The 21,255-nt window shown below is 38.4% G+C and overlaps 1 long non-coding RNA gene across 1 annotated transcript in view; it reads left to right on the forward strand.

The window, feature by feature from the left end:
• The window catches only part of LOC118689582 (uncharacterized), a 489,442-nt gene that overhangs the window by 306,610 nt on the left and 161,577 nt on the right, over nt 1-21,255 (forward strand). The window contains exon 6 of the long non-coding RNA XR_008508531.1: nt 13,850-13,897. This is a non-coding gene — a long non-coding RNA (uncharacterized LOC118689582). The remainder of the gene's footprint in view (nt 1-13,849; nt 13,898-21,255) is intronic.

The raw sequence follows: 21,255 nt of genomic DNA on the forward strand, positions 1-21,255 counted from the left end.
AAGACTCATTTGTATTTGGCCTCGGAACAGATTGGGAGGACAGGTATTTAGGATTTGAGGGATAGATGCACAGTAGGGGACTGCTGGGGTAAATGATGGTTGAGTCTGGAATATTGAAATGGGGATGCTAAGGAAAGAATGAAGACAGTGCTCATCTGTTTCAGTTGTACTGAAAGCAAAAGGAGTTTATACAAAGAGCAAGGCAAGAATGATATCAAAGGTCACCTTTCATTGTGAAGAGAATTTGAGACATGAAATTTCCTTTCTGAAATATGTTTTTGCCCTATGGTCTCTGTCCAGTGATGGCCTTTAATCCATCTTTCATGGAATTTCAGCCAGAGCCTAGTGCTTCATGTCACTGATACCAAGTAATTTAACAGAGATTGTAGATATGTAAGGGTCAATCCTTCAACTCAGGTGAGATATTTAGGCTCACTGAAGTAAATGCAGAAATGTTAGTTTTGTGCCAGCTGATAAAATGTGCTTGGATAGTTAGACTCTTTCAAAATTACTGTAATTGTAGAATATCTCTCTATTTGACTTTGGTCAGCCAAGAATAACATTCTAGTTCTGAATTTCGGGGACGTCATTTACAATATAAGAGGAAGCTGGTATCCAGATCTAAATGTTTACATTTGAAATCCCAACGAAACAAAGCTTGGCGCCTACTCCAGGGCCATAACACAGGGGATGGTATAATCTGAAACCAGACTGTGAAAAGCCTATTACATTTTAATATCACAGTGGTCACTCAACCTAGCGCAGACTCACTCTTTGCTTAAATAAGATCTCACTGAAATAAATATGAGTCATGCTGAAGTCAGTAGTATTTTTCTTGTGGTTCTGTTTTGGTGCACTGACTGTGTAATATCAAGGCCTCTGCAGCAATGCACTTAAACACAAGTGGGTGAAATATGGGGAGAGCAGGAGTCCTAATTTCAAATTTCTTGGGTTTGTTAGATTATGTTGTATTGTGTCAGATTGTTCTGTGAAAGCTGAGGCCACAGGAGTCCCATTACACTTTCCGGGCAAGATCCTCAGGTGATGTAAATTGGTGCAGCGCTGCTAGACTAAGTGGAACAGTGTTGATTTCAGTGGCTCAGGATTTAGCCCAGTAGGTCTGAGATAGCTATAAAACCTCACTGTGTGCTTGGAAATTCATACCCTATAAATGCTTTCACAGTGCAGTTTTTTATAGTGTCTATAGGAAACCCACTTTGTCTCTGTGGCTTAAAAACACTAACTAAGCAAGGTCAAATTTCTGTCGTTCTCACACCATAACTGTTAATACTAATAAGTGAGGGTTTAAGTGTACTGTCTCTTAGTGTTTTTGATCTTTTTTTTTTCTGAGTTGGTCGCTATGAGCTATTTCTATCTTGGGCCATTTTTATAAGTACACAAACATAAAGAGAATATTGCTAGCAGGGACTGTCTTGGTGCCCTGCGTAGTAGAGCATCCTTCTTCTGACAATGCCTGTGTTTACTTGCACAAAATACCAGGTGTGTATATATGTAACATGCACATGCAGTTAGTCTACCCTAAGTTTCCTCAAGCACTCACATTCCTTTTTCACTTAGTAACTAATGAAGTGACATTTTTGGAAGAGTGTTATGTCTCATTGTGTTAGCTGTTCCAGGGTCTAGCCTGAACTCCATAGCATTCACTGAATGTACCCCTGCTTTGGCATTGAGTTGAGGTGGCAGTCATTTGAAAGTATTTTGCAACAATTACCTTATAAGTAGATTTGCTTCTGCAAAGGGAAGGAGATCATATTAAGTGAGCTATAGAAGCAGGCATTCATATGCTTTTCTGTTAGTATACAGCAGCTCTTATTTTTGTAAACACAAAGATAATATAAGATAATCCATTTCTTCAGTTGCACAAACAGTTCAAAAGAGATTTGTAATGAAATGGCTTCTAGCAATCTTTAATATTTCATGGTCATTTTTTGGGAGGGTGGGGGAAACCCTCAGCTTCACTCCCCTGTTCATCTTTTTGACTTGAGAGGCTTCAGGCTCTGGTTCTGATTTTAGTGTGTATTAGGCTGTGGGTAGGTTGGGCCTTGAGTGTCCTCAGAAACCAAGGAGAACAATAGCAGCTTCACACTGTGCTGTGCTTCAGCTCCAGTGAGTAATGCTAAATTGCTCGCTTTGTTACAACCAAATGCTTCCCTTCATGATCCTAATGGGTCCCTGCAGATCCAGTGGGGATCACAACACTGGCTGCATACATTTTTTAAGAATGTTTCAAGATATCATGGAACGCATCCAGAATCCAGAGTGATGTTTTCTTTGGGACTCCAGACCATGGAATTTTTAATTACTAAAAATAGCAATAGGAAAAGCAGTTTATTCTTTTAGAGAAATATTTGGGGAATGAAGGTTAGGGCAACTTGTTTTAGAGCATTATTTCCCTCAAGGATAAAATTTATATCATTATAGTAAAATTATGAAAAAGGTTGTCTGTCTGTGTTCTTTTGTATTCAGACAGTGGGCACATTGTACCCTTGTTAAGTGGACATTGCTGTTTCTAACTCATATTTTTCTTAGCCCTTTCACTTCATACGCTAATCTTTACCTACCTTGTAAAGTTTTGATTGGGTGTTTGATGCCAGTTTCAGAGGTGGCATGTAGTTGGACTTCCTTGCATTTGCTCAGACATAATGAACCCAAATTATGGCTAGTAGGATTTGTAAGCATATTGTGATCTGGGAAAGATTCTAAGCCAATAAGTGTAAGGCTGTCCAGAAGGTATCACACATGAATGCAGTGAATACTGAGGGCATGCTCTGCTCTAACTTTGATGACTTCAAGACTCTGCTGAACTTTTGAGTTAGAGTCACAATGACCACTAGATTTTTATTCTTCTTTTCTCTTGAAGCTCAAATATTTGTCTTGGGTCACCTTTTCATATTGACTTGCCTATCCACACTTTAAATTACACAGCTAGTAGCAATAATTATATTTTTATATTACTGGAAATGGATTTGTGTGCCAGAAGACTCAAGAATATCAGACAAAATGAATTTTTTAAATGAGGCAACAACTGAAGAAATGGAAGTAGCCCTAGTGACCTAGTAATATGTATCCACATCTCTAAAAGTTTTTTGAGAACTTGGAAAATTCAAACTGCAACTGAAAAGCACTGTGTATCCCCAGGCAGGCTTAATTTGCATGATCAGCACTTACTCAGCAGAGTACCATGGGTATGTGAGACCTTGGTGTACTAAATGGGTCACATTTAACTGTCCTTGAACAATTCCTCCTATGTATTAAACCTAAACAAGCTTTTTGTCATATTCAGCATCACTGTTCTTTTTTTCTCCACACTTTCTTTGATACAGGTAATTTTTCTATAGGAAATTTTAGAGACACACCGTCAATATGTTATGCCACTTTCCTCCCATAGTCTTGCTTAAAAAGTCTGCACTTTTCTCATTTTGTGTTCCTTGTTATTTTTTTTTCCTGAGAGCTGGAGAATTCCATCTGAGCAAAAATTGAAATTAAAGTTGGTTTTTATAGCTGAGAATTGTTGGGCAAATTGCAGTCTTAGTTTTCTAAATAGCCTTTGGAGACAGTCTGTTCTTTTCTTGTCACATAAATCCACTGTCATATAAATCCAATGAGCATGGGTCAAGGTGTCTGTTAGTAACTGGAAAGAAGATGCAAGAGACTGCTGGACTTCACAAACTGCAGAAGGAAATGGGTAGCAGTGTTCAAATGTAAATAAAGATGGCAGGAAAACATTTTTATTTCCTTTTTCACAATAAAACCCAAACAAGTTCTTCTTTAACACCCTTTGGTGTTTCCCTATGATTTATTAAATAAAAGGCTTCTTCTTTATGTTACAGGAGATACCTTTCTGCTCATTAAATATTTTTTAATGGTATCCAGTAAACCTTTCTCAAAGGTTCTGAGTGGTTTTACACCCTGAACAGTTTTGGAAAGAACTCCATGAAGTCACTGTCTGTTATGCCAAAATGTAAATCTTGCATTCAGTGAAGATAAAGAGAGTGGGGGGAAAACCCTTTTAAGTTGCATTACCCAAAGAAAGCTTTAAAAAGCATTGGTTTTAAGCATGCTACTAGCTTTGATGTAATTAGCTTGATGTTAAAACTGTGGTACACTAATATCTGAATGAAAGGTACTGTAATTAAATTATACATTCTATTTGCAGTGCTTTTCTATTTCACAGATTTGTAAGTTTACGGTCCTGCATGTACAAAAAGTCTCTGCTTAGATCACCCATTTTCCAAATCCCATCCCAAGCTGGATGTCAAAATGGAGCATTATTTTATGTAAAATATGGGGTGACATGTCAGCAAAAGAATCAGGTTTGTTCAGGATTATTTTAAATTTGGCCCACTCAGTGTGAAAATCTAAACACATTAAAAGATTCACCCCAGGGGAAATGAGCAGTCCTTATATATACAGGACCTAATGAGCCCTGAAGGTAAAAATTTGAATTACATTGTCTAAGTTTTAAAAAACTTCATTTAGAAAAATCTTCATTATTTCAATTAATTTATTTTTTTAACAGAGGCCTTAGCACTATTCACATTCTTCAATAGAGGGTTCATAGGACACTTTTACTGACAAATTGCCTTTAAAGACTTTTTTGAATATTACCTTCACAGTGTTATTAAGTTTGACTGTCTTAAAATAGTCAAGTAAGGTGGATAACTCCCTTCAATGTGTTTTCAATTGCAGATCATGGCACTTTCATCCAACAATTTTGAAGAGATAACTTTTAATTACAGTAATAAGAACCACATGGGCAATGATTGATGCAAACCTGATGTGTTCTCTTACTTTATTAATCTTTTTAATTAGAGACAAAAGAAAGCTTTATCTTTTGAGAAGAAGAGATGAGATGTTCTGTTGCACTTTTATAACTTAAAACAATTTGATTGCTTACCAGAAGTTTTTTTGCTTGGATGCAAACGGCAAGAGGAATTTGCACATTTTCTCTTCCAGTTTGCTTACCTTCAACACTGTGTGCCGCCCCATATGGCACCAGACTGTTGAGAGTATGGAACTCTTCCCTTAGTTTTACTTCAATTCTACAAATTTCTTATAAGCAGAGTTTACAAATTCAATTAGAGATCAAGAGAATGAGAGGCAGTTAAACACACCATACATCAGAGCAGTTGATTGCTAAAGGCTAGCTTGTATGAGATGTTGAGAAAGACCTATGAGATATCTTGTTCTTTAACTCTCTTTAGCTGTGGGAGCTGAGACATCTTAGCATCTCTTAGGTCCACTGTGGCTATGGTTACAAGCAGCTGTACTTTAAAATGGCACACAAACAAGTCGATGTTGATTCAGGTGCTAATGCAGGTCTTTGAAAGAGACACTGTAAATATTTTACCTGAACTGGTTTAAAGGATTCACTTCCTTTGAGTATGCTGAAGGTTAGATTCAGTTCCTTCTCTGGCTTGAGATACTTCAAAAGCTTATGGGTAAAGTTTAGTTTGCACATGTTTGCCTGGAGTTTTTTGTGATGAAAGTACTCTGAGTAAGGCTAATGGTTGTGGTGGAAAAATAGCACAGTGGCTTTTCCTACTTACTATTGTTCAAATTCTTTCATATTACGTAATGCCAATAGTGTACCAAGTGAGTTACTAACAGGTAAAGGCAAGGTTTCTGCTTTAGAAGGTTCATATTCTAACTAAAAATATGACATCTCAGGGCTTTACAGAGAGGCATGAATAAAATACTTGTGCATATAGGATGTCAAAAGCAAGGCCAATCTGTGATACCTGTATTCTGTGGTTCAGATAAGAAACCTGTAAATTAACTTCTATCAGCGCAGGAATTGGCGACACTTCACAAAATGTTCTAAGAAGTAACAATGAAAGAACAGCACATGCTTTTGGAGACCTGAAGTTCTGTAAGCTTCCTGCACTGCTTCAGCAATAGCATATAAATAGCACAGATTCCATCCAGTGCTGTGGCTTGGTAGTCTGTGCTCACATGTTAGGATGCTGACTTTGGGCCTGATCCAAACGCCTTTGAAGTCAGTGGAAGACTTTCAACTTCACTGAGTGAACTGCGGAGGTGTTTTGCGGTGCTTTCTTGTGCTAGCCAATTTAGAAATGTCAGTGGGAACAGAGAAGAGGAGAAGTTCAGTTTGCTGTAACAACTCAAGGAAGGTAAAAGGAATTGGTTTTTAAATTGTTATTATTCTTAAAGAACATTTGCCAAAATATGTTTGTGCCTGTCACCACATAAAATGGACTGGGTTTGTAATAGGTGATGGTAATGGAGAGAGAATGGCAGTTTGTTAGATTCACTGTGAATCTTTGTGTGCTAGAAATGGATGCACAGCTCACCATTTATGTAAATGTTAAGTTAGATATGGTCTGTTTTAAAGGCATTCCGGACAACTTTTAAGCAGACCTACTAGCACTCAGTGCCAGTCAAACTCTGACCTTGTCTGCAAATTAGTTCCCTGTGATTGCTTAAGTCGTGATACTTGGACCACAGAATTGGGAAAGTTAGGCCTAAAAAAATATATATTAGGCTTGCATTACATATACTAAGATAGTTGTTTTAGCCAAGCCCATTGATCCATCCTGGGTCTGGAGACACAGTAACTCTAGAATTCCCCTCTAATGTAGCAAGGGTGGCAGGAGGGAGTTGAAGTGCTCAGGGAGCTTACATTTGTTTCAAACTGTCACACTCAGTGTGAGGATGTATGGTGAAAGCATGGAAGAAGTATTACATTTTGGGATTCCTAGAAAGGTGCCCTGGCATATATTCCTACACACGTTTGTCATATCTGAGTTATTGAGCAATTGAATTTAGTAGTAATGACCATGAATTAACCATCTGTCAAAGAGAAGGAATATTTGCTTTAACCCTCAGGCTGCCACACATGCCTTTATTTGATTGCCAAAGTGGAAGTGTGGCAATAGACCAAAAGTTAACATGGAGAGATAGGGATACATTCCCTTATGTTTTCTGAGAAATCATTATAATTTTGCTTATTTGTTTCAGCCAAACTTTAGCAATATCAGAATTTTCTGCAGATTTTGGTTTTGAAAAAGAGTGACTGCTTCATGCTGCAATACATTTCAGCTTTAAAGACTTGGGATCTTTTAAAATTATCTTTGATCTTACCTGAAAAGAGATGTCCATTGCATAGAAGACTTAAAATTGAAAACTATTGGATTTTCTACTTAAATTGCATTCCATATTCCACTTCAATCCATCTTCTAAATGAGACTGTGGATATCTTTAAAAATATTGTCCTACTGTATCTTCAGAGTTCAGAGTAGTTCAGAGGCCATTTGCCAAACTTACTTCTTTGCTGTGTACTGTGTAAAAAAACAGATTGAATTCTCAACATCCAGACCAAAGTTTATAAAGAAATAAATGTAACAACTAATTTAGAAAGTTAGTAGGTTATCTGGTAATATCTGCGTGGTGGAATTATTTGGTTTTGTTTTCCCTTCTTGGATTGAACTGGTTTCTGAGATCAGATCTTCCAGAGATGACTAGTCTCTATTAGTTTTTCTGTAAATACTAGTTAAAAATTACAATGACAGTCCCATTTATTCTATTTTGAGAACTGACTGGATCATATTATATGAATGTAACTATTTGGCCTATTTTAAAAATTGTATGTAATTATTTGAGGCAAGATTTTCAACCAAACCTATCCATTTGTTTGCTGAGACTTTATAGAGACAGCTTTCATGAAGGCTTGCAGTAGTCTAGGAAATGGATGCCTGTAGAATGTTGGAAAATGCAACTTGTCCCTGGATAAGTTTAGTTTGAGGGTGGGCTTTTGGGGTTTTTGGTTTTTTGGTTTAGTTTTTTGTTTTTTTTTTGGGGGGGGGGGTTGTTTATGTTTATTCCTTTTATGCAATTGCTGCTTTCCCTGCTACCTTTCTCCTTTTCAGTCGTTTCTGATGATTTTAAGTTCTCCTAACTGATCCACTTTGACCTTATAACTTGTAGAAACATACATATGGAAAACATCAAGATACTTAATGACTTTCAGGATTTCTTTGGGAGAGGAAGAGGGAGCAGGGGAACTAAAGGTCATTGATCGCACAGTAAACTCATTGGTATAACTGAAGTGATCAGTCTTCTCACCTGTCTCTCACAGTAGCTGCCTCCTTTCTGCTTGGGAGTTAACAGCTGATGGTATGGAGGTGAAAGCTTCCTCATCCCTTGCCATGGGCTGTGAAAAGCTGAGCAGCTAAATGGCTGCTGATAGTTTTACCAACTTGAAGAACTTTTGTAGATCTCCAGCTCCATGCATCATCTTTGTATGTCTGTTTGAAGCAGTTTCATGTCCCTTCTGCACAGTCTGGACTGATGATCCAGGCAGCTTCCAATACCTTGCAGTACTTTCTTGTCCCATAATGAAAGATTGTAAATGTGGTGTCATCTGCATTTTGCAGTCTTCTCAGTGGCTATGTAGAACTACCCTCAGGCTGAGATCAGACTTTCTCCATTTCCCCTTTGTAAGGCTGCATTGCTTCTAATATCTGAAAAAAAATCTGAAATGGAAAGAAATACAGGCAAAGAGAAATGGAACTTTTCAGTATCAGCTGAAGTAATCATATGGTATAAAGTATGTTTTCCAAAGATTTCTCCTATTTGTTTCATGAAGAGTCGCATTCCATGGGTGGTTAATTTGAGCCACACTGTCTTATATTTCAACAATAGTTTGTGTTTATATACAAGTATGTATCTTTGTCCTGCACAATATTGTGCAATCCCATCTTTAAACAGTCTTTATCTTGCAGTTCTAGCTTCCCCCATCTCCCTTGAAACGTAGGTGGTCACCCAAAGTAAATAGAATTCCTCCTACTCCCTCCACATCTGCTATGTGTTATCTGGCACTCACCTCTGACCCTGATATTCATCATAAGAATAAGAATTGCATCCTATTCAGCTGCTTGTGTGCACTTTAACTCCAGTGATCACTGGCTGTTGAAATAGTATGTGCTGGGAGAAGAAATTGCTGAGACATCATCAGGGTTCAGACTGGACTTTCTGTTTTCTTGTGCACTTTTGGATAATTAAACAGAAGTCTAGCGATAAGCAGGTCAGCACAGTACACCGGGGGACAAAGCTTGCTGAATTATTTCAAGATTGTAGTGGCTGGGTGGCTGGTGAATGTGACAAAACAAGTTCAATGCTAACTCTTAATGAGAAGGACTTCTGAGTTCTGTTTGTAAGCTGCTGGATCAAATTATATTGTGCATTTGCATAGAGAGACAGTATCCTCTATGGAAGCAGTAAGTTTAAATGTATGTCTGTGATGCAAACAACAGTTAGTGATCCTCTTCCTTTCATTTAATCACACCACCCTCCATGACCTGGTGGTATCATTCAGGGAACAAAGAAAATTTTTTTGTGAGTAACAGTTTTAAAATCTGGTCTTATATGTGAAGATCTGTGTGTTAGGATGAACAAAGATCTGGCCTCTGCCACCCCACTAAATAGAAACTATCTGAAATTTTCCTTTTTTCACAAGGATGGACAGAATTATTTTTTGGACACTGTGGAGGAAGAAATAAAACAGCTAATTTGCTTGCCAAGGGTGAATCAATCAAAACTTTGGGAAATTTACCAATTGTTTGATTACTAAAGACTTTTTGCTACTTGCTCTCTTCTTTCATGTCAAAGGTGTGAAGGAAGAACCCTTTGCTGGCCTCTAATCTTCACACTCATATCTTCAATTGAATTATGATGATAGTCATAGAGCAATGGGAGCTAAATGTGAATTTGGACTGTGGAATAAACTGCAAAATCTTAAGGGCTTTTAGCTGCCAACTTTATCTACCTCTCTCCATCCACCCACCCTATCCACAATCCTTTTGATTTTCAGAAAAAAGATTTGGGAACCAATGGTTTTATGAGACCAATGTGGTTTATCAACTGCCACTCCTGCCCTTTTGGTGCTACAAGCCTCAACACTGCTTACAGAAAAACAAAACCAAGACCTCCTTGTACCCACACTTTGAGGTGATCTCTGTCAGTCCAGCAAAAGCAGTTCTTGCATGTGCACTTCTAGTCAGAAGGCCGTCATGTGGATTACTAGCACCTAGTAGTGCTCAGTTACACATACCAATTATCAGGATGTGAGTAGATTTATTTCTTTCCTTTTAAATTGTTTATGCTTCTTCACTTGCCAAGTTTGTTTCCTTGAGCATGTCTGTTTTTATATTTAGCAAAATTAACAAGGGATGAAATAGGTGCTGAGGATGTTAATTATGTAATTATATGAGCAAAGACATACTGTGTAATGGGCAGGGAAGAAAAATGACAAAGACCTTATATAGGAAATTAAATCCCATGTTAGGTTTTTGATTAAGGTTCTGATTTTTACTGTGTTGCCAGTAGCCACTGGTGACCTCAAATGTGAAGGTGAAGAGTTTTATTTCTTGTTTGCATTTATTTAAGTGTGCACATGTGCATCTGCTATATAGTCACATTAGTGGGTGGGTGGAGGGGGGTGCTTATCAGCAGATTAAAATATGGGAGGCAGGATTCTCATGCAGGAAATCATCTTTTTGAAAGAGACTGTAAAATGAAATGAAAAGGATCGTATGAACCTTAGTGGTACCTAAGTGGTTTCAGTTTGCACGTTGTTAAAACTCATGCAGTGTCCTTTGGTGCCCTTTTCATCTTGTTTGTCTTAATAAAGAAGACCAGTGAGTTTGAAAGGTAGTTCTCAATTGGAATTGACTTCTGATCACCCTATCACTTCACAATTCTTTATACATCAGGAACACTTGAAAGTATATGAACATGTTTGTGGGGATTTTTCTTTTCCTCCGGAGAGATTCAATTATTTATGCTAGAATTATTCTTATTGTGAGTTATTTTTATAATTGAATCAAAACTCTGTAGGCTGATACAGCCCCAAGTTACTGTTGTGATGTGAAAAATCCTCAAAATAGCTGAGTAGAATAACTTTGTCACTTGTTTGTCATACCAGTTATGACAATGGGTCATTCCATGGATGTCTAAAATAATCTTTAGCCACATTTTATGAAGCCAGAACTGTAATCCAATAACAATTTTCTGGCTAAGTGCTTCTCAGTTGCCACTGGGGACTACCTGCATCATTGTTGATGCTCTTAAAATGAGTTTAAGTTAAGAGGACACAAATTTCATATTTCTTTCCTTATTTTCTTGAGAGTAATCTAAGAAAATAATATTTTAAATAATTGCATTCTGGTTCCTGAGGGATATCAGCATAATTGCATTGAGGATACCTTTATTTTTATGCATTTATTTATTAACAAAGAACTACATTCCATCTGTAAACCAAATGATTGGTCCACTGGCACAAAACAATAAAGTAATGTAACCTCTGGTTCATTAAATTGGAATACAGGGATTGAATTACTAATTTATGTTGGTTTGAATTTCTTGCTATAAATTTTACGATTCTAAGATGTAAGGGAAAAATATATCCCATGATGTAGGCCACCTGTAGTTCCAGCCAGGAAAATTTATATAAGACTCATGGATGGTGAAGACTGGCATGGTTCATCAAGTACTTTGGTGGGCACTTGACAGAAGGCATAGCTGAAAAAAACCCAAAACAAACCAAGAAAGCACAAACTCTTATTTAAACTGAAAATATTCTGTAGGGGTCACTTTTAAATATGGATAGTGTGAAATGCTGGTTTCTGAAACTCTGCAACATGAAGGTCGGGTAGCAAAAGAAATGAGCAATGAGAAAGAGAGATGCTTCATAAACTTTTAGTGGTTTCATTTCATTTCTGTGTTGTCTCTCCTGCAATCCAGTCTAGTGTTTTATTCACTGTAATCTTGAATTCAAAACTTTTGTACGAATTTGTCTGCTATTAAGTTTGCTCTATTCTGATCATTTCAGTTTGATTTCTGTGTTTAACAGTCTCTGGAGCTGTTTGTAGAAGCAAATATAAAACCCATATAAGACAATATGTTCTCTTCAGTGTTATTATGCTGACTGGATTCCTACTGGGACCTAGTCCTCTGATATCACAGGTTGAAGTGTGAACTGGCTCTTATTTCAACCTCTATGACCAGAGACAAGTCACTTTCTGTGAACAGTTCTGCCTCAGTGTTGCACCTCTTCAAAAGTTGTGTTCGTTTCCTTCTTGAGTAACACAAAGTATTTCACAAAGGCTGCCCTCAGATTTTTGGGGGCAATATTAGCTAAGCTTTCCCTTTCTTACAAAGAATGGGTAATCTAGGCCACCTCTAGGGCAACCTGTTGTGAATATTTAGGAACTGAAAATTGATTTAATGAATTTGGTATGTGATGTTTCCAGAATTTCAGCAGTAGAGCCACACCTACTATGAGCTTTAACTGCCTCCCCCCTTCTCCACCCTAGGCTTTTGTTTGGAAACCAGATAGGCCCAGCAGAGTGTTTGTCTCTATTCTGTATCAGATAGGCACAGCAGGGTGTTTGCCTCTATTCTGTATCAAATCTCACTTTTTACTGGGTTTTAAGGAAGCCACAACAGGAAGTAGTTTAATACATCTATGAAATAGCATGTGACTTGCTTGTTTTACAGTGGTTTCCAGGTGCAAGATGCCATTATGATGGGGCAGTTTGCCTGCTGGAGGTCTGGGCTTTCTCTGCAGAAAACTTACCAGTTATTTGATTACTCATTAACATACTGTGAACCACCATTAATTTTGATACACAGAACAAAAGATCAAGGTTCTTCCAGCTTAAAATTTGCACTTGCTTGATGGTAGAGGAGATTTCAGTCTCTTCTGACCACAAGGAGAGGCCTGCTCCTCTCCACCCTGGTGTCAGGTGAAGGCTACGAACCCTCAGGCAAGTCAGCAACAATTGACGCTCTCAGGTCAAAGCAAGGCCAGCTTGGATCAGGTTCCTCAGCACTGGTCCTGTCAAGTTTTGAACATCTCCAGTGGCAGGGATTGCACAGTATCTCTGCCCTATATGTTATTTTTTTATTGTCCTAATGATGATTTTTTTTTCCCACTTTAACAATATTTAATTGTAATATTCCTTCTTGCAACTTGGTTTTGATTATTTCCCATCCTGTTACTGGTGCACCTCTTTAGAAGAGATTGGCACTCTATCTCTCTCTCTCTCTCTGACTTCCTCCCTCCCCCTCTATTCTACCTCAGACTGTGTTTGAGACCAGCTAAGGTTGCCCTTTGCTGAACCCTCTCTGTCTTGCAGAGCTTCAGAATTTTCAAGAAATAGTGTTCTGCCTTTTATAGTTGGACCTTTATTGAACTTCATTTGAACTTGATTGATAAACAAATTCTTATACTCTGGTGTAAGAATAAGGTTTTCTATTTCAGGGTCTGAAATGTGGGCACATTTGGGGTCTGTAAAGTATATAATCTGGATTTGATGACCATGCTATTGAAAGCTGTTTTATGAAGGACAGGCATTTGCAGGTCATACTTTTGCTACAAAAACTCATATCACTTTGTGTGCATTATGTCACTGAAACTATGTGTGTTTCCCTTGAGGCAATGGATGAACACCATGAACCTTGATTGTTTCCAAAGGCTCAGGGAGACCCAGGCATCCTGAGCTCTAGTCTATGCTGATTGTCCGTAATGCACTTGAAGCTTATCTTTCTATACTGCATTGATTCACAGTATATAAGCATTTGCATAATATGAAAACTCTAAATGGAAGAAAGGTACCAATTATCAAATATGAAATAGATTTCAGGATGCTCAGACATTCACTTTTCATTATAGATGTGTCCTTGCTATTCTTGAATTCTGTCCGGAGAATGATACTAGAAGGTTTTATGGGTACTTGGCTGGAAAAGATTTGATTTAAATAAGTTTAATTACTAACTGTTTTGTTTGTGTGGGTTTTTTTTCTAGAGTTCTTGAACAGGAGGTGATCTGACAAAAAGCGTATTTGCACCACAGGTAAGTGACACAACTGATTATATGAAATTTTTTGACAGTATTTATTGAAGTGAAATTGGTAGTCAGTTAGGAGATCTGTGGGCATTTGCTGTCCCTGAAACTGACTCTGTTCTCTCTAATTTGCCTATGGGCTGTGTGTACAGTGTGAGTCCCCCAGATCTGTGGGGACTCTGGAGGAGATGGGGTGTTGGCCTCCTAAATGCTGTCACAGGCTGCATGCCAGTATATCTTATCTGTTAGGCTTCACACTTCCAGGAATTTAGACAAAGTCCTCATTTGATCCTTACATGGCATTGCATGATGAGTTTGAGGGCATCAGAATTGTTACTCAGACAACTGGATTTGGTATCAAAATACAGGAGAAGTAAAGATAAAGTAAGATAGCTAGGGAAAAAAAGTGAAAGTATGGAGAGGACATTGCAAATATTAATTTAAATATTGGGGAGATTGCTTTCTAGATTGAGTAGCCAGCACTAGGGTAGGAAGGAGATGTAAGAAGTTTGGCTTCATATACACATAAGAACTGTTCTTAACAACTTCAAAGAACAGGTGGTTTCTGCCATAGCACACCTAAACCAGATTGTTTCAGCACACCTAAAAAAGGTTGCATCCTCTTTTATATTGCAAGTAACATAATAATGTTTGGAATGTTTTTTTTTTTACCCCTGGGAATCTTTAACATAAACACTGTTCCACGCACTTGTTTTATAAAGTCTGGTTGTAGAAGGGATGTAGGGCACTGGATGTCCTTTTTTCTGTGTTGGTGTTGGGGGAGCTGCAGTTCTAGTTTTAGCTCCAGCCCCTTATAAACCGTACTAGCCTAATGTTGTTCAGCCCAAAACCAGCCAATGCTTTTGTACTTTTTAAGCAAATTGAACAAGTGGAAGTAAAGCAGACAATAGTTTTTTCAGTCACATTTTTAGAAATGCATTTGATGGCCTTGCTGTTATGGAAAAGACCAGCAGCCCTGTGGTTCTATCATTTCTATTAAATGGCACTGCTTTAGACTAACTGGCTATAGGCTTTTTTTCTACTCACCAAGCTGTTTCATTCAGATAACTCCTCAGTCATCAAAGGCTCCTTCTTTGGTTGCACCACAATCATTGTGACAGTTCCAGGTAAGAGTATTTGGCAGGGATAGCTCAAGGGTTTGTTCTTTTCAGAATGTTTACTTTACCTGACATATCTTTCCTGGGTGCCACAGTGATTAGTCATCTGTATATTATTTAAGGGAAGCTAAGGAATAATATTCTTCCCTAGAAACAGATAAAGAGTGTATAATAAAAATCATAAATAGCAAAACCCTCTCAGTACTGAAGATGTGCTAGGAGAGATGCTTGCACAGCAAGCAAAACACTGTGTAGAACAGTGTGAGCATGTGTATTCTAGATAGGGCAGAGAATATTGACTGTCATTAAGATTAACTGAAAATCCTCACTTATAATTACTGTAAACAGGATTTTTAAAATTCATTTCTTCACAAACTTTGAATATTTGGGTTGATAACATCCACATTGGGCCTCCTCTTGGGGCAAAACATTTAGAAAGACTATGATCAAAATGGTTTGATTATTTCTGGACAGGAAGCGAATATATATTGTTCTGTGTAAAATTTTGAGCACTTTTTCTCCCTTGAATTGCACCTTTCTTTTGCTATTTCAGTGTACCATCAAAATCGCTTGTCAAAATGTGATCTTTCTTTGAAGTACTAGTGTCTGTTGAGAAAGAGGCTATTGTTGCCTTATTTCGTGAGCTGAAATGATTAAGATCTGTAGAGCGACTCTAAATATTCCTAGTGATGCTATTGAGTCAGGCTTATCAGTAGAATTCTGCACTATGGTATTTGTGGAGAGCTGGATAGATGCTAATTTTTAGAAACATGGTAATTTACAAATAAAGGCTGAGATTATGAGTTGAGAGTTTAAAATCAGGATGAAATCTGCTGGATAATGCAAGTACAGCACTCACTCATTGAGCAGTTCAAATATTTTGTTCAAGTATATAAAATCCAATATTTTATTTTTTTCTTCAGTTAAGTGTCTGCCGTCAGGCCCTTTTTATTGCATGCTTTTCAGAACTTGCTCCAGAGACAGAACTATTAATTTCCTCCTAGGTTTCTGCATAGCACTTAACACTGCAGTGCTTCAAAAACCATTAATGAAGTTATTTTCACAACACCTCCATGAAATGAGGAGAGATTATTGTCCTCATTTGACAGATGGCAACTGAGGCAGAGTAAATCAAAGTTGAAAGCACCTACTAATTTGGGAATCCAGTTTGAGATATCCTGCTCCTATCTTTTTCACAATATTTAACATTGGGTAGTAAGCTGAAAGCACAGTTCCTTTAATTTCAGCTGCATTTATGAGTGATCAGCACTTCAAGGCAGACCCCAGGGTTCAAGTCAGGCATGGAGCACCTGAGGAACATAAGTTGATAGATGACCTTGAGTAAAAAGCTTGGCTTTAGGAAACTTGTCCTGTATCTCATAGACTGTCATATGAAAAAACTAGATGTAGACTCCAAACTACTTGAGGAAACTTTATAATTACCTGAAGTAGGAAATTGTCTTTTTTTTTTCTTTTGTTTCCTCTACTTTCCTCACTCATTACATAGCTCTGAATGTCAGCAATGCATGGGGCAGCCCATCTCATCCTTGGACAGCAGCCTTCTGCCCTGCATTAATTTATCCCATAGACAAGTCCGTGCCACACATTGTGTAAAACAGTGATGTTGTGGAAAACTCACTTTGCAGTTATGTAAATGTACTGATTTTAGCTGGGGTAGAGTTAATTTTCTTAACAGTAGCTAGTGTGAGACTGGTTGCATGATATGTTTAAACAAATGCCAAACTCTTGTCCTGTCTTTGATCATAAACACTAAAGTTTGAGATGTATCACCAGAGAGAGCTACAGGGTACTAATGAGATAAGGAGTATACTGATCTAGAGTAGCTCTGCATAGGTTTCTGTAGGCAGATGCAGTATAAACAGGGATGATTGCTTTTTAACTGTACTGATTTCCTCCCTCTTTAACTGTACTGATTCCCCATCTCTTACCCCTTGGTGTTATACCTAGATCCTCAACATTGTAGGGTGAGGAGTACTGTGTTTTGCTTGTGTAGAACTTCAGTTGTTTTGGTAGAGTTTCTCTGCTTTCATGTTATTCAAGTTATCACCAGAAAAACAGTGAGTCTCAAGTAGATAATTGAAATATTTTCTCTGTGGATGTCTGAGGTGGTGATCACTGACAGATTGCTGTTACCTAGAATGTTGTAAGGGAGATTTTTTCACTAACTTTTGTTTCTCTTAAGTGAATTTAATGTGCTCTATACTTTAATTTACTAAAGTACTAGTAGTTTATTAAAAGAGGACATTAAATTGACCTGTGTATCTGTATCACAGGACTGTTGTGAAGATTAATAATTAGATAATGTTTATCAAGCACTTTTTATAAGTGAGAAGTGCTATAAAGTGGAAGTATTATTATTGCAGCATGATAGAGATCACAGAACACAAGTGAATCAGCTCTAGGTTTAATCCTTATAAGGCAAAGCATACTGGGGCAAAATAACATTGCAGTTATTTTTCTTACATCCAGCACTTCATTAACTACCACATAGGGTTATATAACTCTGTGAGAGTCTAACTTAGTAAAGTCTATAATCATAGCAGCAAAAGTTCTCACGGGTTTTGCAGGCAAGACTTGTATGTACAGCCTTTAAGGTCACACACAGTTACTCCAGCAATGCTCCACCAGTGCCTCCAGTTGCACGTAGGGACATCACTGCCCCATTTGGCACCCTCCACATTAACCCCATCATGCAATGCTCTGTCTAGGCTGGATAATACATGGCACAAATACAGGTCTTCCCTACATGTAAAATGGCATAATGCCAATAAAGGCATACAGATATCTGTATCTTCTCCAGATTTTACTATGCTTTCTCTCACCAGCTCTTTTCCACACTCCATAATCTCTGCTCTTACTCTAAATCTTTACAGAAGATGTGTGAAAGACACCCCAGCAAATCCATCACTTTTTCTGGCTCCAGTCAAGTCTTTAATGCCTTTGAGAAAATCAGTCAGCATTTCTTTCCTCTCTAATTCTCGCTTAGTGCTTATCTTGCTGCAGGTGGCCTACAACTACTGCTGCAGTCATTGCTTTTCCCAAGGATGCCATAAACATAGAATATTTTCTCAAGTCAGATTGTGGTGCTGCCTGTTTTCTGCCTCATCCTCTGTAGGACATTCTTGAGCCAAAACCTTGAGAAGCAGCATTTATTACTTGGTACAGCTACCTACTGAGAAGAGGAATGTGAAATAGACTCCCTAGAGAAGTGGTGTGCCAAAACTATGGAAGACAGTCCATTAAGAAAAATCATGTGCCTCTTTCAATTGGATTTAACTTCTTCTCCTAGGTGCTTTTGGGGGGGGGGGGAGGGGTGTGTGTGTTGTGTTTTGTTTTGGTTGGGGTTTTTTGTTTGATTGGGTTTTTGTTTTGTTTTTTTTTTTCTCATTGTTATAGGGATTTTTTTTTTGTTTTTGTTTGTTCTGGTTTTTGTCTTCTTTTTTTGGTTGATTGGTTTTTTGTTTTATAGTTTTGGGGTTTTTTTGCAGGGCTGGGTGGGATGGGATGTTTCTTGTTTGGTTTTCCTCTCTCCCTTCTTCCTATAGCAATTGCCAGTAGGCAGCCTCTTAAATCCTGGCTGCTGGTATGTGGACTGCCTTCCTCTTAACTTTACACTGGTCACCCTAGTCTGACTAAAGCATTCCTCCATCTTATTTTTTTAAAAAAGGCAAACAAGTGAAGGTACACCAAGGTGCCGTTCCTCAGGACAGTACACAAGCAAACTACTGAGATGAGTTTAATGCATTTCTTTGCTTCTGAAATGTGCAAAATGTGTATTAGAATGTCAGGTCTTATATGAGAAGTGCTGAAGAGAAAGCATTTTCCTTGAGCACCAGATAAATGAGCTTCAGGGGAACAGTTTCTGGATACCTCAGACAGGTGTTTGTCAGGACCTAACTGCAGCTCATTGAGTAAAACTGCAAAACACCTGTGCCGAGAGAAACCTGCAGTCACAAGAACTGCAAAATCATGGATACCTGTCCACATAGTTTAGACATACTCAACAAAACCTGCTTCAGGGAGTCTCTGGAAAGCTATATTGGAGTCATTTCTAAGAAGGGCACCTGTCTGCCTTCATGTCCAGACTGTGGCACATACAGAGGCTTTGTGGTCCAGAGCAGATGGAGGCTGGTGAGAACCACAGCCCTGTGACCTGCCCAGGTCCACAAGCACATTCATAGGTACAAAGTAGGTAGCTGAGGGTGCCCTGTAGGACTTGTCCACAAGGTAGACATGTTGGGCCTCCTGTGGAAAGCAAGGCAAGCAGAGGTCCGCTTGACCATAAGCACAGCCTAGTGTCTCTTGTACATATTGGTACTGTAACTTTGACATGTGAGAAGTGCTAAAATGAAAATGTAGATGAACAGGCAAAATACTTGATTTAGGGACCTACCAATACATTTCTATACTTGTGAGTTTGTGCAGTGATAGCATTTCTGTGTGGGTAACACAATGAAGAGAGGGAATGCAAACTCTGTAAAGGAAAGGGAAGCTCTACCTTGTCTAAATTGGAACCAGCTGACTCCAAAACCCAATGGGGTGGGGAGGGGATTATTTATAGTCAAACCAGCAAGAGGAGGATTATTTATAGCCAAACCTGGAAGCAAGGCGACAGGTGGTGAGGAGCACTTGGGTCAGACAAAGACATCTGCTGGGAATATCAGCAATACAAAGGTAACTCTGTATCCAGTAGTAAATGATAGGACAGAAATTACGGCTGACCTGGAGGAAGAAAGGTTGCAGAGGCACATTTGAGAGAAGTAACAACATGTCAGACAAAGGAATTAACTAAAAGTAGGCATGCTGCCAAAAATAAAACCTGTACAACATTGAGAGACCTAAAGCAAAAAGCAGGTGAACTGAGTGCCTGGGGATGAAAGAGGACTGACCTTCACCACATAAATGTGACTCAAACAGTTGATACTAATGCAATATTGTAGTACATAATTGTTACCTGGACAAAGAAATCAGATGTGGGAGTATTTCAGTCTAGGGCTATAAATGCCATAGAAGAGACCAGCCATGAGGATGGGGTCTAGATTTCTGTGGTCCAACCACATACTATTTCTCAGTGAAAAGGTATACAATAACTTGACTGGGAACTGCTGTTCTTGTGCAGTGTTATAAAATAGTTTTGGAATATCTAAAGTTTGTGTAAGTTTTTTGGGGTGGAGTTTTTTTTTTTTTAAGTTAGATGAAAATTCACAAAAAATAGAAGGTAGCCCTATACCACTTGCTGCCTGCTTAATGAAATTATGAAGACCTGATTTTTGTTCATGTTGCTCTCTGTTACTATGGCTTTATAGAATGGTCAGAAATACATAGAGACTGACTGTTTGAGTGTAAAGGTGTAAAAAAAGGGGTAGTGTAAATGAAAATTGTTCCTGTGGGATCTCAGCACATCATTCCTGATGTCCAGAGATGCCAGGAGAACCCTTGGGGGTCTCGAAAATCCTGGAATGTTGCCAAGAGTGTCTGGTGGCTTGATTTTGATCCATCCACAGAAATAACAAGAGTTTGAGGACAAGAGAATCACTTTAGAATAAAAGGTGTAAAATAGACACGTTTAGAAAGTGAAATATAGATTTTAAGGTTTTTTGGGTACAGGGGGGTTATGGAGACAAGATGGAGGGATCAGGGCGTGTCTTGTCCTTCTTCTTCCTTCTTCTTGTCCTCCATCTCCTGTGGTGATGTTGGCATTTGGGGATTGGTTTATGGTGAAGGTGCACTTGCCAACATGGGTGAAAAGCATTGGGAAATAAAGGTAAATATTGTGTACGTAGATATTAGTATAAAAAGACATGACCGCCCCGTGGGTGGTCAGAGAGTGCCTGTGACTGCTTGCAGATCAGACCTCTGTTGGGCAGACAGAAAATTTTGTAGATAAGAAATAATAAACAACCTGAAGACCGAAAAGCTGAAGAGTCCAGACTCATCCTTTAAAACGCGTGCCACCCAAGAACCACACTACCTGTGTCGGGGCAGAGACAGACAGCCGAACCCGACAGTTCCCTGCCTGTGCAGTTGTGAGAAGTATTAATGAGGTTGCGTTTACCCATTATAAATGGCTTTATGTGTCAATAGGCAAAAGTTCAAAGAAGCGATTTCTTGACAATTCACAAGATTGGGCTGAAGATCAGGTCTTCAGACAGGCACAAATGGAGAGCTCTCAGTCATACATTAATTGCCTCAAGGTATCTATCTATACTTAGTGATAGCCAGAGTATA

Source organism: Molothrus ater, chromosome 9 (assembly GCF_012460135.2).
Source record: "Molothrus ater isolate BHLD 08-10-18 breed brown headed cowbird chromosome 9, BPBGC_Mater_1.1, whole genome shotgun sequence".
NCBI lineage: Eukaryota > Metazoa > Chordata > Aves > Passeriformes > Icteridae > Molothrus > Molothrus ater.